Raw genomic sequence first — 19,746 nt, forward strand, 5'->3', positions numbered from 1 at the left:
TCAGTCTCAAAGATTTGTGATGTTCACCTTGTTCTTTAATCATTTTGAATATATGAAAAAATATATTCTTTAAAAAAAAATTTAATTGTTTCCACTTTGCATGTGGTAGGGTCCCACAATGGGAAAATCTGGCCCCTTTGTCCATTGACAACCTCACTTTTGGTTTTACCACCTGTAGTGTTATTGATGGCTGTGGGTTTCGTAGAGGATCATAGAAAGAAGTGATCTGTGAAGAAGTTGGGATGTAGACCATTGTGGATTGCATACATTAGAGTCAGGGCCTTGAAGAGGACCCAGTATTTCATAGGGAGCCAGTGTAACTCCTGGAACAATTTTTTCCATTGATCTTTGTGTTATCAAGTTATCGTTGGGACATTTCTCTCTACATATGCAATCAACATCCTACCTACCTTCCACAAATGTAACCATTGCACCTTTAGCTGGTTTGACTGCCCTTACTCCAACCAAGATGTTTGGATGACAGGGAGCCTGTTCAAAGGTTGGTATGTTAGTTTCATATAATCTCTAGTACAAAGCACAGTTACACGTGTAGCATAAGCTGTGACTATTACTTATTGCATGTAATTGTTTTCATTAAATTTGCATTTGTCAAAGCATTGCAAACTCCAGCACTTTACTTTAAGCATAGATACTATTGGTGAAGAGAACAAAACATCAAGTCATTTAAAGTCTCAATGAGCTCAGCCATATTACAATAATATTTTCAAGACATGTTTACCTGCTAGATTAAGTCCGCCATTTGAGGGGGAACTTGGGAAAAATGCCAACAAAATAGCTTGTGGATTTATCTCAATAGACAATACTTATAAAGGTAGCACGGTATATAATCTGACTTTGATATGAGAGGCATAAGAACAAAAAGACCCCACTGTATTCTTAGTAAGGCCAATGGTTTTTAACCCAAAGCTTAAAGGAAATACTGTTAAAACAAAGTTTACCATCTAATTTAAGACCAGGTGCAACAAGGGAGTGTAACAAACAATAGGAGGCAAGATGAGATAGAAAACGAGAGTAACAGTAATAGTTATGTGATTACCACAGATAAATGTTGACTAGTAAAGGCAAGCACTGTCTATTTACATTATAACTTTCTGCTGATGGAATGTCCACCCTAACCATGTATGTTGAGAACTGTGGGCTAGCCACAGTCATAACCACTCCAGTAATATGACAGTCAGTCAACACTCTATATTAGCACAAATGTTAATGGTCCTAGGTTTTGGGATAGAACCACCTTGAATTGTATCCCCTTAATTGACCTCAAATTCCATATGGTTATGCTGTGCAGCTGACAATGAGAATGACATGGAGAATCTTGAAGTGGTGTTAGGCTTATTTGTAGGAAGAGCAGTAGATCTTGGTAGTGCTATTATTTTATAGGTCTTAGACTTTAGAGTATGCAGGATGGTAGAAGTGTGACTCACTTTGGCTGGGAGTTACTGGGTCCAAGACTGGGCCTTCATCTTAGTTGCCTCCTTTGGCTGGCCATCCGGGCTCTGTGGTGGGCTGTTTCTTTTAGTGACTAAGTCCTCCAGCCAAGGTACATCCAGTCTCACCCATTCCAGCTATTAGAATCCCAACATCTGAGTATGAAAACAAACATACCACAACTGGGTCTTCCACCCTTCTTTCCTAACGCTGGGACCGTCAGGGCCTTCCCTGGAGGTCCCTCAAAATGTAAATAAATAAGTTACAGCAACTCCAGAATCTTCTGCCCCAGAAGGCTTTAAGCCTTAGTCTGCTCCAGCTGCTCATTTTATTCTTCACCTCTCCCCTAGGCCTACTAGAGAGAGATCATCATCTTCTGCAGTCATCACCTGTTCTTTGTCCATCTCTAGAGATCCAGATCCTGTCTTGCTACCTGCAGCCTTAGTCAGTTCTCTCTCTTCAACAGCGAGGAGAACCCTCAGATCTAGTCCCTTCTTCAGCTTCCTCTCCTTATAGCTCCACCCTGCCTGACATGCTCCCTTCCCAAGGTGTAGCAGGGTGGAACTAATAGGGCTAAGATACTCCCATAAATCCCTTCCTAGGCCTAACTCCTTTACCAGGCTTCCACGGGGTGGGGGATGGAGGTTGTACAGTCAGTCACAGGGAGCTGGACTAGCCCTCTTCCCTTAATAGGGCCAGCCCACCCTGTAACAAGGACAAAATATGATTGATGTTCTAAGAAAACAACTGCAGATCTTCAGTGAGCTCATTGTGTCACAGGGATCGTGGAACTTCCACAAACCATATTTCTGTACATTTATTTCGAGTATTTGTTGTGCAATACTTTAATTTAAAGGTAATTTTGTAATTAACTTATGTTTGTACAAAATCCATTTTTCCGATTTAGCACCACCGTGATAATGTTCCTGGATAAACAGTGCTTTTTAAACCCAAATGGAAGTCTACAAATCTCCCTACATTAGCACTACTTTCATTAGTTTCTCTGACATGAGCTGCTAATTAATTGAGCTCTTTGATGTTATAAGCTATAGAAGATCAACTACATAAAAATTAGATGTCAGATTTTCACCATACATCATGCATAATGGCACTATTTTCATCGTATCGTTGCAAGACATCAGATATGTAAGACATCAGATATGTTAATATTTATAGAGTGTACACTAAGGAATACTGCTAGAATGAATAAATAATAAAGCTAATATTTTTGCTAAAATAAATCTTCAGATATCTCATTATAAACTGGATATCTTCAATTGTATATAATTTAATACAGCAATAAATAACAGGAGAGCACAGTGCTGATGGAATTATACTCCATTATTTAAAATATCTTGATACCAAAATAAGTATATTTTATTTTGTTCTTGAAATGGTAGAGATGGGTTGAACGGATTCGAAAGAGTTGAGGTACCTACAAAAAAAATGAAAAGGGGGTGGTGTCTACCTGTCAGCAAGGTATAATTTTAGAGAGATGTATGGGATATATACCGGTAATTCTTCAAAAACACTACAAATTCATTTGAGGAGTAACATAGGCAAGTTCCAGGTGAGAGAAGTCTAGCACAGTTTCTATTGTCTTGGCAGTAAGACACCCCTTTTGTTTGTCTTGGAAAAGCGATCATGTAGGGCCAGTTTGAGTGTCAACTGAGGTACTTTAAAGGATGTATGCAAGGCAAATGTAGTCACCAAAGAGAAGTGCCACTCTCTAGCTAAGTTTGATCTTGTGTCTGACCTGCAGTTGGTAGAAATGATGGGGTGAGAGTGACAATCAGGGTTCAGAGTCCACAAGGAGAGAACAGATGGTTTAAACAGATGGTTTAAACCAGAAAATGAGCAGGTGAACCTACTGATTGCAAACTGTACTCTTGTACTATACATGTATATTGAGTAAGGTTTTTTACGAACGCTTGTTCTGAACTGGATGATCATTTAGATGGATACATTTATTATTAACTGTGCTATGAATTTATGTATTTTGTATATAGAAAACTGTGCTCACAACCTGTAATACTACTTCAACTATGCCTGACTGCAGGGAGAGGCACCTCCCAAGCCAGGTGTTTACATGAAACCCAGAACCCATTCATTCTCCAGCCCAGGAAAAGATAATGGCGGACCATTAGAGTTAGTGGGCCGATGCTGAAACATCCTGGCTAGAATTTCCCCACTCTGAATAAGCAGGGGTCAGCATGCCAGCAGAGCTTTAGGCATGAAGTTGTCCATGAATGCTGACCCCCTTCCACCCCCATGGCTAGGGGGTAGGCTGGGAAACCATTCAAAGATAATATGTAACTTGTATTAGAAAACATGTAAGTGTAAAGCCTGAGGTTGTCTTTTTGTTTGTTTTCTGTGTATCTCGTATGTGTTTGATTTTCCTTCCTATTTTGTCTTTGAATCTTATTAAATAAAACTTTTTGTTTATTTTGATCCCAAGCAGGTCTCTGTTGTGCAAACTGTGCGGCCTGTGTGTGTGTGTGCCAAAGAGAATTGGTATCTTGAGGGCTGGTTTAATGCCTTCGGGGGTGATGAACTAGAGCAGAATGGTCCAAGCATCTGGTATTTAAGAACTCAGGGAGAACAAATTTGGGGAGATTCAGGACTGGAAGGTCTGTTGGTGTCACCCTGAAAGGAGTAATTAGGCTGGTGGAAGCCAGGGTGGGATCTTGTGCTTGGCTACTATCGTCAGGGAATTGAACCATAGTTGATCAGCATAAATGTCCCCCAGATTACGGGGCAGGCAGTGACCAAAACCTGTACTAGTCTGGGTGATCCCCCAAAATGTCAGAGATTTTTGTAAAATCATTGCTTCATAGTTAATTGCTTCTGTGACAATTAAAACAAGTCAAATACAGTATTTGGTGAATGGCCATTTTTAATAAATACATTATTAAAATTGAGTAAACAGTTTATTTGCCTCACATCATATTGTATCTAATCTGAGGACCCAATCCTACAAATACTACCAAGCTGCTGTGAGTAGTCCCATTAGAGCCAATGGGATTTCTAGTAGTATTGAGTATTATCTTGTAGTATTGTGTTATGGGCATGCAAGACTGGGCCCCTAGACTGTGGGGCTAGGATTTTCAAAGGTTACTAAAAGAATTAAGAGCCCATGTCTCATTGAAAGTCAATAGGAATTTGGTACATAACTCCCTTAGGCCTCAAAGTCCCAGTCAAAGTTCCTTGGAGCAGGGACATGTCTTTATCCTCCCTTCAAAGTACACCTACTATGTACTACACAAGTGTCAATTAGCTGGTAGTAATGTAATTAAGAAAACATGGTTATATGGACCATTGTAGCATTCAGTTTCAGACAGTCACAAATTTAAATACAGTTTTAAAATAGTAACACTATTGGCAGGCACAGTGGCAATAGGAATATCAACATGAGGTTATGATTAGTAATCCAGATCCCACAAAAATACCTTGTGGCACTATCATTTTGTTTTCTTATGGCTCTCTTCCTTTTTCTAGAGAACATGCCTATGAGATTTACATATAATTTTAGTAAATCTCTAAGCCCATTCTGCTATTGAATTTCTCGATATGTGACTTAGTGAACTGGTTTTATGTGTCAAAAGCACATTTAAGAAGATAAGCCTAGACAGCATTTTCAGCCTACAACAGATAAGTTAACGCTGCATTGTTTAGTTCTCTGTGTCTGTATCTAAAGGGCTAGGTGATGATTTGTTTAAACGACAGAGATTTTAAATGCACACTGATCAAACATTATTTAAGAACAGCTTAAAGGGAAATGGTACATAAAATCAATGTTTAATTGATTAATTTACTTTACAAGTCAGGGACTACAGGCTGATATAAACTGGAAGGCATAAACTAAATTATCCACCAGGTTGATCCCATTACATTTCTGTGTCTGCAGAATTAAAATCCTGATAACCCAAGCAATAATGTTACAACAAAAAGTGTAATTCCAGCTAGCCAGTGGGGTAGCAGCAGAATTTTACTTACTCTTAGTGCCACTAACATCAATAGAGCTATGATGTTTTTCACTGACTGAGGATCTAGCCCAGAGTTCTCAGGCATCTCCAGGACACCCCACTCCTGATATTTTTCACCATCTATTACCGAGGACTATTTGTTTTTAAAGTATTGTAGCAAAATCTGGTAAAAAAAATCCTTCTCTGTGCCTGGAACCTTAGATCCACAACCCAGATCCAACCTCTGGGCCCATTTGTCAGCTGGTATAAACTGGCATAACTCCACTTAAATGTATGGGTTCACTCCTTGATCCCAGTTGCTTTCTGTTTCTGAAGCAGTATGAAGCAGCCCAAATGCTCCCCTAGATAGGCAATCAAGAATCCCCCTTGTACCATGGGTGTGTCAGGAGGAGAGAGGCAGTGAGGGTAGCAGGGGGCAGAAGAGGAATGGGCATAGTGTTGTGCACTCTGCTTGATCCTTGGTCACTGTGGGAAATGTAATTAAGAGCAGTCGCGGAGCTGCTATAAGTCATTCATCTCAGCTCCCAGTTGACCCAGGATCAAAGGAGCAGAAAGTTGGTTTGGAGTCAGTTTCTTTTTCTGCTCCTCACCTAGAATCATAGAATCAGAATATCAGGGTTGGAAGGGACTTCAGGAGGTCATCTAGTCCAACTCCCTGCTCAAAGCAGGACCAATTCCCAACTAAATCATCCCAGCCAGGGCTTTGTCAAGCCTGATCTTAAAAACCTCTAAGGATGGAGATTCCACCACCTCCCTAGATAACCCATTCCAGTGCTTCACCACCCTCCTAGTGAAAAAGTTTTTTCTAATATCCAACCTAAACCTCCCCCACTGCAGCCTGAGACTATTACACCTGTGCTGATTGAGCCTCTTATTTCTATAATGGGCCAAACAAAAACCCAATATTGGAATACCCCAAACCTGGGGGACTCAGACCTTTCCCAGATTGACAGGTGTATAGATTTGGTGTTGGATTCAGGGAAGAGAAGTCTGAGGTGAAAGATCAGTTCCCAACCCAGATCCAGAACATCTCTAGTTTTTCTTTTTTTTTTTTCATAATTTCTGTCTGCATATCAGCAACATGGCTGTTCACAGAAGCTCCAAAAGCTTCCACAGCTATTCAGTCATGGAGGTTGCCTGTTATTTCGAAGGGATTTCAGTGTGACTATTCACATGTATAAAGTTGTGTGTCTGCAGGATTGGGGCTTTAAGCATATTAAACATCTACTCCCACACAGGATTTAAGATGCAATACATCTTCTCTTCTGCCCCAATCCCTTATACTGCATGGAAATGGAGCAGCCAACAGGCTTAAGTGGCCATACTAGATATGTCTACACTGCAATAAAAAAAAAACAGCAGCACCAAGTCTCAAAGCCTGAGGCAGCTGACTTGGGCTCACAGGGATCAAGCTGCAGGACTATAAAATTGCAATGTAGACGTTTGGGCTCAAACTGGACCCTGGGCTCTGAGATTCTCCTGGCTTGTGGGGTCTCAAAGCTCAGGCCCCAGCCCCAGCCTGATCATCACACTGCAATTTTTATAACCCCACAGCCCAAGCCCACTCACCCAGACCAGCTGTGAGTCTTTTATTGCAGTGTAGACATACCTAGAGTCAACCAGAAGCCATTACTGAAAAATATATCTTTAATGGCTTAACCATAATAAGTTGTCCCATGGCTAGATGTGTCATATGCGTTGCCAATCAGTGGGGAAATCTGTACAAAAAGAAAAAAACAATGATAATGCATGTTGGTCTTGAATATTCATGCAATTTTTAGAAAACTTGTTAAAGTCTTCAATGGAAAAAAATAGCTTTCTTCCTATATGTATTGATTTTGTTTATATTAAAAAGTGACAATTTTCTGAATGGAGAACTATTTTTTTAAATGAAGGAATTCTTTGTGTTTAGCCAAAGTAAGTATGTAAGCATTAATAACATAAGAACATGGACATTGTTTGGGATTAAATTAAAGCCATTTGCCTCATGCATGCTCATTTCCTTTTTTACTACTCAATTCCCCTATGATGCCATCTGATCATTTCTTGAATGTCCCCTGTGCTTTTGCCTTAACAATCTTGCCTGGTAGGCCATTCCACACGTTTGTGATTCTCTTCATGAAAAAAATGCTTCCTGACATCTGTTCTGAATTTGTTTCTCTTTAATTTCCATTTATGCTTCCTTATCCTAACATCTGTGTCATTCTGAAAACGGTAACTCAAATTGACGTTATCTGTGCCATTTAAGATTTTATATTCCTCAGCTAAAAGCTCCTCTTAACCATGTAGTGTTTTTCTAGTTCTTATTGATACTTTAGAAAGTTTTGTTAGTTGTAATTCGTATGTTTTAAGGTATGCATCGTCTTTATTGTCGTCTTTTGAATCTTTTCAAGCACAGCACAGTCTTTCTCAGAAAATGGTGGTTGGTGCTGTACACAGAGGGTCAGTTTATTCCCTGAGTTACACCTATGCATCTCCAACTGATGTTGCACAGATGAGGAAAAAAGACAGAATTTGGAACAATATGCTTATGGGGGGCGGGCATTCAGGGGATTGTACTTTATGCTAATTCATTTCCTGCTGTGGTAGTGCCACAAATCTAGCATTCCAGAAGCATTTTCATTGTTTCTCTCTCTAAATATTAGGGCTGACTAAATAGTATTCAGCAAATATTTTATTTGACAAATTTCACCATGTTCTCTGTTGGGGACTGAACACGCCCCCAGTTTTGCCCATCTCCTAGCACCAAGTGCTGCTCCAGCACACCAAAGAATCTGAGACAGTCTTTTCCATTATTACTTTTTCTACTGCTTTGAAACCCTGTTTCTGGGACCAGTACTCTTACTCAAGTATTCTTACTTACTTACCCTAGTAAGATAAGTAAAAACCAAGAGATTAACATTCAGCTTTTAGACCCTCCTCCTCCCAAACCAGCACTCAAGCTCACACTTAACTTTAAGCAATGAGTAGTACCATTGGTTTGTTGTCCCGATTTTACTCTAAAATGTGAAATTGCCAATACTGGAAAAAACAAACTGAAGAGAATAAAGCAACATGGTAGCTGATCACTGAGGCTGGGGAGTACGTTGATCAGACTGGAGAACATAAGATTTCAATTGTTTAACTCTTGCTTCCCTTTAAGTCATAACTTTTCCATAACTAAAAAGGGATGTGGTTTGTGCTGAGTTGTCTGAACTTGTTAGTTTTTTAAAATAAAACTGATAGCAATATTTTGTATGTGTACTCTTTACAGATATAATAGATTCATGTTTGTTACATCAAAGAGAATTTAAAATGTTCAGAGGCCTGATGGTACTTCAGATTTTTTTCCTACCTCTGAATGGTGGCTTAGCATTATCTTCAATGTCATTGATCTCAGAATTTCTCCTGGACTATGAAACTAGTACTTCCTAGAAAAGCAGCAAACATTGATTGTGATCTCCTTAATTTCCACACAGATTCCCAGCAGCATAGCCTTTTATAAAGAATGTGTCTGAAAAGGATAGCAAAACATGCTAGTTTACGGAGTGTGTGTGTGGTGTTTGGCAAGTATGCCCACCAAGATGAGTTGGGTATTCCAGTCTTGGTTTGCCTCCAGTTTGTATCTTTCTTTCTAGATGCAGATTATACTATTAAACTTATATTTATGATACTTATTAATTATTTAGTATAGCAAAGAGTGGAGGGAAAAGAAGAACAATATTGCTGAAATGCTTACAATGATGGTGGGAGTTGTGCTTCAGGGTAAGACTGATGCTGAGGTCACATCATCATCTACTATGGGAAAAACAACTGAGGAGAGTTGGCAGTTTTTCAAAGGGACACTATTAAGGGCCCAAAAGCAAGCTATTCCGCTGGTTAGCAAAGATAGAAAATGTGGCAAAAGACCACCTTGGCTTAACCACGACATCTTGCATGATCTAAAAAATAAAAAGGAGTCATATAAAAAATGGAAACTAGGATGGATTACAAAGAATGAATATAGGCAAACAAAACAGGAATGTAGGGGCAAGATTAGAAAGACAAAGGCACAAAATGAGCTCAAACTAGCTACAGGAATAAAGGGAAACAAGAAGACTTTTTATCAATACATTAGAAGCAAGAGGAAGATCAAAGACAGGGTAGGCCCACTGCTTAGTGAAGAGGGAGAAACAGTAACAGGAAACTTGGAAATGGCAGAGATGCTTAATGACTTCTTTGTTTCGGTCTTCACCGAGAAGTCTGAAGGAATGCCTAACATAGTGAATGCTAATGGGAAAGGGGTAGGTTTAGCAGATAAAATAAAAAAAGAACAAGTTAAAAATCACTTAGAAAAGTTAGATGCCTGCAAGTCACCTGGGCCTGATGAAATGCATCCTAGAATACTCAAGGAGCTAATAGAGGAGGTATCTGAGCCTCTAGCTATTATCTTTGGAAAATCATGGGAGACGGGAGAGATTCCAGAAGACTGGAAAAGGGCAAATATAGTGCCCATCTATAAAAAGGGAAATAAAAACAACCCAGGAAACTACAGACCAGTTAGTTTAACTTCTGTGCCAGGGAAGATAATGGAGCAAGTAATTAAGGAAATAATCTGCAAACACTTGGAAGGTGGTAAGGTGATAGGGAACAGCCAGCATGGATTTGTAAAGAACAAATCGTGTCAAACCAATCTGATAGCTTTCTTCGATAGGATAATGAGTCTTGTGGATAAGGGAGATGCTGTGGATGTGGTATACCTAGACTTTAGTAAGGCATTTGATATGGTCTCGCATGATATTCTTATCGATAAACTAGGCAAATACAATTTAGATGGGGCTACTATTAGGTGGGTGCATAACTGGCTGGATAACCGTACTCAGAGAGTTGTTATTAATGGTTCCCAATCCTGCTAGAAAGGTATAACGAGTGGGGTTCCGCCGGGGTCTGTTTTGGGACCGGCTCTGTTCAATATCTTCATTAACGACTTAGATATTGGCATAGAAAGTATGCTTATTAAGTTTGCGGATGATACCAAACTGGGAGGGATTGCAACTGCTTTGGAGGACAGGGTCATAATTCAAAATGATCTGGACAAATTGGAGAAATGGTCTGAGTTAAACAGGATGAAGTTTAACAAAGACAAATGCAAAGTGCTCCACTTAGGAAGAAAAAATCAGTTTCACACATACAGAATGGGAAGAGACTGTCTAGGAAGGAGTATGGCAGAAAGGGATCTAGGGGTGATAGTGGACCACAAGCTAAATATGAGTCAACAGTGTGATGCTGTTGCGAAAAAAGCAAACATGATTCTGGGATGTATTAACAGGTGTATTGTGAGCAAGATAAGAGAAGTCATTCTTCCGCTCTACTCTGCTCTGGTTAGGCCTCAGCTGGAGTATTGTGTCCAGTTCTGGGCACCGCATTTCAAGAAAGATGTGGAGAAATTGGAAAGGGTCTTGAGAACATGACCTATGAAGGAAGGCTGAAAGAATTGGGTTTGTTTAGTTTGGAAAAGAGAAGACTGAGAGGGGACATGATAGCAGTTTTCAGGTATCTAAAAGGGTGTCATAAGGAGGAGGGAGAAAACTTGTTCACCTTAGCCTCTAAGGATAGAACAAGAAGCAATGGGCTTAAACTGCAGCAAGGGAGGTCTAGGTTGGACATTAGGAAAAAGTTCCTAACTGTCAGGGTGGTTAAACACTGGAATAAATTGCCTAGGGAGGTTGTGGAATCTCCATCTCTGGAGATATTTAAGAGTAGGTTAGATAAATGTCTATCAGGGATGGTTTAGACAGTACTTGGTCCTGCCATGCGGGCAGGGGACTGGACTCGATGACCTCTTGAGGTCCCTTCCAGTCCTAGAATCTATGAATCTATGAATGGGTAGCTAATGCACTGTTGCATTACTTAACACATTTCCCAATCTACAACTACGAAACACCACAGAAATGGGAAATACCATAGTGAAGTAAATGTTCATATTTTTGAGGCTGCCTACTGTAGTCATGTGGTAGTAAAAGTGTATGGAATAAGAAAAAAGCAGAGGTGATTAATGAATTTACAATATGCTTTCCTTAAATGAGTCATATGAAGGAACTACTGAAGGACTGAATACTGGACCATATCCTCAACTGACTTCAGTGGAGCTATGCTGATTTACGATCTAGCCCATTGTCTCCAGAATGCATTCAAGTAGAATAGGAGAGTAAATACACAAGAAACCCTAGAAATAAACATGATGGAGGTGGTATGTGTGGGGAGGAGAACAATTTAAAAAATGAGATGTTCAAGGAGTAGTGTGTCATCCAAAATGTGTCATCTAATGTACCACATCAAATGAATTCTAATCTTTATCACTGACAAAGTACTGCACTGAAGACTTTTACAGGAAAGGTCAGGGAGGATGGGAATTCTTACCAGTAGGGGGCACCATTTAAAAAACAAATGTTTACTGCATTTTCTTTTTACTGCAGTATTTCTATTTCCTGCACTTTAAATGGGAATTACAGCCAGTAGCCATGATATATTAATTAAGGCTGGTGGTAAATGTCCATTTTTTAAAAATGGAAGCCACGGAATATGTTCCAAAATAAAAAAGTGGCATCTTTTACTTTATGGCTTGTGAATTGTACAGGTTGGTAGCAAACAAGGGGTATTTTTCCAAATTTGGGGGGATTTGATAGAAAGTCATCTACTTTTGGTGGTGCTTTTTGTCTCACAAAAAAGGTTTGGCTTAGTGACCCTGATTTTAACTAAGCTTCTTGTGTGAGTAGTAGGTAAGTTTCCTTCATGGTTATATCATACTAAAGCCTATTCAGATTTGATAACATTTTTGCTGCTGTATCTTGGCAACATGATTTATTCTGTTAACACTCAGTGTTACAGTCTCAAAAAGCTGTACCATCTGGGTTGAATTAATAAGCTACCCAGAGAAATAAATGAGAATGGCCTGCTATAATTAACATGTAGGTAAAGTATATTGAACAGATTATTATAATTAATATGTCAGTTACTGATTTCATGCTAAATAGAACTGCGAACACAAGATATTAAGATTAGTTACCCTCTCAGTATGTGCCTAGTAAAATGCAATGGAAAAAATGAGATCCACAGAGTTCAGCATCAATAAAATTGACCTTAACGTTAAGAACATCAGATATGAAACTCCAAGAAAAACCGAGACAATGTAGGGCACTATAAGATAGCACTGGCAAATTACTGGTTTTATAAATTGAGAATTAATACCAGAAAATCCCAAATATGACTGGGGGGGGGGAGCATAAGAATGCTGAATTTACACAGTGCTGAAGGTATCAATCCTTAAGATGGACAGAGAGGACAGATTTGTTTATTGTACCTGCCTTGGTAATCTTGGCTGGTACTATGTAAAATGCAAGATAGAGTGGAAAACCAACAAAGGACATATGGATGTGATCAGAATTCATGGAGCATAGGCACCCACACACTGCATCTTCGTGTAGAATGGATATCGTTTTTATGTTGGCAGTTGCTTCATGAGACACAGAATCACACTGGTTAGTTTATATGGAACACGGATGGGAAAAAAAACCTCACTGTTCTTTTAAGTGACTTCCATGACAAATTTGCCTATCAAAATTATTAAGTTCCATTTCTTTAGATGCCTCTGAGAATGGCAAGATTCGTCTTTGTTGAGGATCTCTTGGGTATTTTCAACTGAACTGAAGTTAACTGTACCAGCTGGGAGATCTCCAGTGCACAATTCCAGGATCATAGAGTTTTCCTATGATATATTTATGCATCCTTTATTTCAGTTATGATCCAACAAGAAATATATGGTCTCTGGATAATTGAAGATGAGTATCTTAGGAATGTATGTTACCCATATTATATTATTTTGTCACAAATGAAGTATGGCTGTCCATCGTATATGATGAAGATGTCACGGCATCATGTGTGTTTTCATGGGACTGTATAAACATACTTTCAAAAGAGATTCCCCGCCCTAGTTGCCCAATGAAGGCATTTGGGTCTCCAGATTTTCTTTAAACTATTATTTAGCAAGTTGAATACAATAGTGCATAAAGGCCAACTGAGAATGGGGGGACCCCTGTACTAGGCACTGTACAAACATAAAATTAGACAGCCCCTTCCCCAAAAAGCGTACACCTAACTAGACAAGACAGACACAGGATAGATGAAAGGGGCCAAGGGGATGTTTAAAAAAAGTTTGAGAAATAGGAGTTTAAACATGCTCAATTAAAATGCCCACCTTAATCAGGGACAGATTATTACTGGCCCTAATGCAGATGTGTAGGGTGAGATCTTGTAAATACCTAGTCTCTGAGTAGTCGTCCTCATCACCCCAAAAGAGCAGGGTCCCAACTTCTCCATATCAGACAGTGCAGCAGCCCAGACGCACTAATGGGAGTATTTTGAACTCCCTCAAAGTACATATTCCCCCTTCACACCAAGGAGCTCAGAGGCAGAAATCCTCTTGCAATTCCTCTTGCAGCCCTACACGTCTTCCATCAGAGGGCTATGCATATACTACATGCTGGGACCTGATCGAACTTTCAGGGAATGGGAGGCTTTCCACTGACTTTAAACAGATTCTTTCAGGCACTTTTGAAAATCCTATCCTTCGTGTTTAAGAAAGAAAAAAATCAGCATAATGAATTGTCCTTGCATTATGCACAATTACAAGAGTGAAATGATATTTAGTAATAAGCAGATTCAAAGATATTATGATGAATAAGCAATTATGAAATGTTAATAAATAATAAAATGGATAATGGCACAGAGAAGGCAAATCAGACATTCCTAACTAGCTCTACTGTCTCCTACAAGAACAAGAGAAAATCAGTTGAAATTTAAAGGCTGCAAATTTTTAAACATTAAAGGTCATTTTGCAAAATACATAATTAACCTGTGGAATTCCCTGTGGGTGGATGTTTTAGACAGTTTGTTAGGAATCACTGAATACATTGCTTGGTACCTCGTAGAAAGCAGCCAGTACCTTTTATGATTTGGCCATTTTATATGTATATATTACACACACACACACACACACACACACACACACCAGTATTCTACAATAATAGGCCAAAGTACCACAATCTACAGTAGTTAGATGGGGTTGTTTGTTATAGAATTAGAAAACGATGTGAACAAAAGTGAAAGTCAAAGTTGCAGCAGGTTATGTCCCATCCACACAAAGCAGGAACTAAGAAGTTAAGGGAATATTTCACATTCCCTACAACACTGTCGATAATGTGCTCTATAAGACTTGCATTTCCAACTCCAACAGATACCCAAAAACAAATACATACCCCAGCTTCATCAAACTTGCACTATAATGCAAAATTTTATCAATAGCCTCATATGCTTTCATATTAACTATGTCAACAGATCAGCACGTCTGACTATCACACATTCCATGCACTTGGGATGTTATTTTGCCCCAACACTGCTGGTCACTGTTAAGGTTTTGGCAAAATTAGGGGCATTATGAAGTTTATGCCTTCTGCTGAAGCATCTGACATTAGTCAACATCTGACATAATACTGGACAAGATGAACTGTTGATCTCTTCTGTTTATGCAGCAGCCCAGACATACTAATGGGAGTATTTTTTATACACACACACACACACCTCCCTGCCCCTCAACTTCTGCACTGGAGAACTCCCAGGAAGAATTCCTCTTAGAATTCCCCCTGAGGCAGTGGTTCTTACAACTCATACATAATTATCTTGGCTACTATTCTATATTGCTTAAACACATATGTTAGCAGCAACACCTATGCTAAAAAGTGAGCTACTCTTTAAATACTTGTATCTGTGCATAACAACCAAAGTGACTTCTTTGTCTCCCTTCTCACTCTTCCCCAGCATTGGTGGAGACCTGAAGTAATGTGGATCAGCATGTTAAAGATTTCTTCGAAAGCCTCACTTTTTATTTTCTTACTAAATTTTCACAAAAGCCTTTTTTCTATGTGTGAATGTAAGAGTTGATCCTGATTATCTTATTTTTAGATGATTCTTAAATGCATCAAAAACTAAAGCGAAAACCCCTCGATGTGCATAAATGAAAATGGAATGTATCAGAAAGGAAATCTGTTGGACACCGAGGAGGATTTTGTTTAGTATCCTGTTGTCAGAGATCAGTACGTGGGTGGTCGTGCCTAGTGATTAGAACAGGAGTTGGCAGCAAGGAACAGAAGCGCAAGGTCATATCCAAAGGCAGAAATCAGGAGTTGAAGCCAAGGGTCAGAGCCAGGCTGCCTGGAGTGAGGCAAGGCAGGGTATGGATGGGTCTAAGGCAGAATCAGGACTGGAAACAAGCAGGCGCAGAAGCTATCACAGCCATGGGCAAATGCTTTGAGGAGTCACTGTGCAGCTGCTGGGCTTAAGAGCTGGTCTGCTGACTCTTCCAACCAGTCAGACAGTGAAGCCAGTCAGGCAGCAGGCTCCAGACCAGCTGTGCCTGTTAGGTTGCCCAGAGACTGGCTCTGCTGCAGACCTTGGTTCCTGACACCTGCACCTTAGGGACATTATTGGGTGTGTCCCTATTAACACATTCACGTCATAGTCTATTAATACATGCCTGAAGCAGGTTTGGAGAAACAAAGCTATGCATGAAAGGAGAAAGGAATATAATATTACAGTTCTTTAAGACTATTGAGAGATGGAAGACTTCAACTCTTGAATTATCTATGGTATCCAGTGCTTGGCAGTCATAGACCCAGCAGGCGAGTCTACTTTGCCATAAAACACAAGGAAAAAGAAGGTGAAGAAAAGGGTATTTGGATAAGGTGGATGGCACCATGACAAGGCATGATTGGGGGGGAGGGGGCAGGCAGTCTTAAAAAAAAAATCTATAACAATGGAGGATTTTTTTAAACCAAAGCCTGACAGATATGAGATCCTGCTTTGTCCTCCGCTGCCTCGTGTGTCCCTTTCTGAGCCCTATTATCTTCCTCCTGTCTTCCCTCTCTTTCCTTTTCACCTGATCCTGAAATCCATTGACCTGCACAGCACCAGCATGGTGAGATGAGATGGCTCATCCAAATCTGCTTAGCCTGAGAAGGACCAGTGAAGGAGAGGGACCTGATCATACCAACTAGATGATGTCACTGACCAAATACATGAGTTGGGTTCCAGAGCAACAGCTATCATGGCCAACCTGCCAGCCATCAGTAACTGACCCACTGCCTTGTATCCTGATAACACCTACAAAAGCCATGTTTCCCCCATCTTCACTATCCTATCTCTTCTCTCCCTTCTGTGTCTGTCTATGTTGTTAAAAGCAGGGAAATGACACTCATTCTCAACTCAGAATTGAAGTACAAAAATAATCCTTCCTTCCCTACCAGAAATGACTGTTTGACCAAATAAGACACTTTGACCAGTATTCGGTCTCCAAAAAGCACTTGGATAGGTTTTGATCGATTGCTTTGCATAATCACTCAATTTCAATGCTTTTTTTGGCCTTCTTTTGATTTTTTTCTCTTCTGTGTTTTTTAAGCAGAGGAGGGTCTCACAGAGCAGGCTGGGGCCCTGGCTGGTCCACTGATGCACCCCCACTGGAGTACCAAGATCTAGTGTCACAGCAACATTTTATGCAGTGATGGTAAGAAAATGTTTTCTTTTTCTCCCCCAAAGTCTCTATTCAAGGGTCCCAAAAAGTTGATGGGTGGAATGATCCAGCCCACCAATTAAATTTCATTTCCAAAGCATCAATTTTGGTCCATTGTTTACCAGTCATAATCTTAACCCAGTCCATGAGTGGTATCAGTAAATCTTTTCTCTTTAAATTAATTCAGTCTTGCTGTCTCCTTCTCACATCTTTTCTTAACCAGTTTTATACAACAGGTCAGTGTGGCAATGCATGAATTATTACCCACTTCTTTCCAGTTAGGCAACCAATAAAAACCAGAAAAAAATTATTACAGCAGGCCCCAATTCACAAAACACTTAAACACATGCTTAAGTCCCAATAGGGAAGATTTGCTGAATCAGGACCACAATGTTATAAAATCATTGCTTTCCCACAGTTCATTGAAAGCATTCCAGTTACTAGATCAGCAGGGAAGTGTTGCTGGAGGTGGAGGTGAAGGAATGTAAGGTGGTCAAGACTAAATAGTGGTTTGTTTTTCAGGAACACATTTTCAAAAGATCTGTTTGCAAGAAGATCCGTCTGCCTGAGATCGCTGCTTTAAATAAGTGTGCAATTTGAAGACCATATTGGTGCATTCAGTTATCATTATTGTATGTACCAATGGGTAGCTAGAGGCTTAAAAAGACATTTCTGCCTGCAATCCCCTGGACTTGAATGCACGGTTACAGGAACAGTGACTGCAAACACAGATATGTAACTGCATGCATGAATTTGCATATATATCTCAGGCTTCATTTCTTTGAAAATTTGGCCCTTAAAATTTACACTCGGTCCCTGTGCTCAGCAGTGCTTCCCGGTGGCTGGACAACTTCAGTATTGAGCATCATTAGCAAACAGCTAAAATGGAAGCAGTTTGATGGCCTGTATCTACATTCTTTAAAAGTTCAATACTTATTGGAAAAAATAGGTTCCTTGCATTTTAAATAGAGAATGAATAGATTAAATAACTTTTATCTTTCCATTATTTCCATAATTCTGACCTAGATATTTCTTTCTGTACATACCATATGCATCATAGGATATTACTACACTGCTGCCAAATTGAGGACTTTCCCAGTTAGTTTATATTATTTATTTATTCATATTGCACAGCAACTCTGCAGGGTGCTTTACCATGTGTAAAATATGCTAAACAAAGAACATTATCCCTTTACTGAAGGGTTTTGCACTCTGAAAGCATGAACAAGTACCAACTAATGAAAAGCTACATTATGGTTTTCTCTATTAAACTAACCCTAATATTTTGGGTGCCTGACTGTTATTTTCCGAGATTATTAGCCTACCCAAAGGAGAGAATAGAACATACTTTGTTTTGATCAAAAATATGCGTTTCAATAGTCATGATGGCAAGGTAGGTATCTTGGTCAATTTTATATCTGGCATGGGCAGCTTATTTACAGTGTAACTGTCTTCTGAATGTTTAAAGACTGTTGTATTGTCTGCCTGCTGTGTTTTTCCACAGATGTATAGAACAGCACTAAATGGATAATACTTTCAGCATGGGCTGCTAGCCGTGTGATGCTATAAAGTTAAACAAGATGGTTATCTTTATATATTGCTCTATACTTGAACACATTTGTTTAGCTTAGATTTTTACATTGATATTTGGTTGCTGTGATTACACCATGTGTACTTGTTAAAAAGTCGGGTTCTGCTGGAATAGGGGTGTGCACTTTTATCTAGGTGAGTTTTTTCATTCATTACAGTTTTCCTTAAACTTCTTCTGCTATCACTGCTTATGGCCAAAGGATAAATACAATCATGTACACTGAAATCAATTAAGGAGCTGTTAGCAATATACCAAGAATGATTTGCTGATGGAAGTTTATTAATAGCCCAGAACAACTTATATTAAGATGGATATAGTCTGTATGTAGGTATACTTGATATCAGTACTGTACAATAAATTACAAACATTTATGTAGTACTCATCATCTGGTATCTGGGCACAAAGCTGAGGAATTCAAAATCTCAGGAAGTAAGACCAAAAAGTCATGGGCCAGATCTTTCAGATTAAAATGTTAAAGGTGACATATTTTCTTCTAATATTTTTCCACTATTGCAATCAGTGCCTGGAACCAATTTAACCTCCTTTTGGTTATACAGAATGTAGGTGATATCACCTGAAACCCCTCCAGTACAAAGGATATATTTTAGAAATATAAGGCAAGATCATACTCCCATTTTAATATTTGGGAAAAAAATTCTAGAGGAGTGAGAATCTAGGGTGTGGGCTGAACAGTCCTTACAGAGGAACTCTATGAGCAGCTATGCAAAAGGAGAAGGTTTGAGCAGATCTTTGTTACTTTGTTGTTCTTGTCTCATAAAGACAACCTGCAGAACCAGGTTTTGCAGCTGGACAGGCAATTTTCATTGGTGCTGCCAACTTCAATTATACTGATTGGCTTGCTCATTTAGCATGTTTTTATGCCTTTGTATTTCACAAATTAACATGTCTGCAGCACCTTACAGCCCTGCACCGCAATCCTAATCCTGACCCAAACTGGAGGGGAGGCCTGAGGTAGGTGGGGGAGAGGGAGCTGGAGAGTGAGCCTCCCTGCCCTTTCCCGGCAGCTCTCCTGTCCCACAGCTCCCCATTCTGGGCATTCCAGCCTGGCACACAGGGTCACAACAGCATTTAGGTTTGAGCTGGCCACCTCTTTCTCATGAGGGGTGATCATGCCAAATCTG

This window comes from Malaclemys terrapin, chromosome 14 (genome assembly GCF_027887155.1).
Source record: "Malaclemys terrapin pileata isolate rMalTer1 chromosome 14, rMalTer1.hap1, whole genome shotgun sequence".
Classification (NCBI taxonomy): domain Eukaryota; kingdom Metazoa; phylum Chordata; order Testudines; family Emydidae; genus Malaclemys; species Malaclemys terrapin.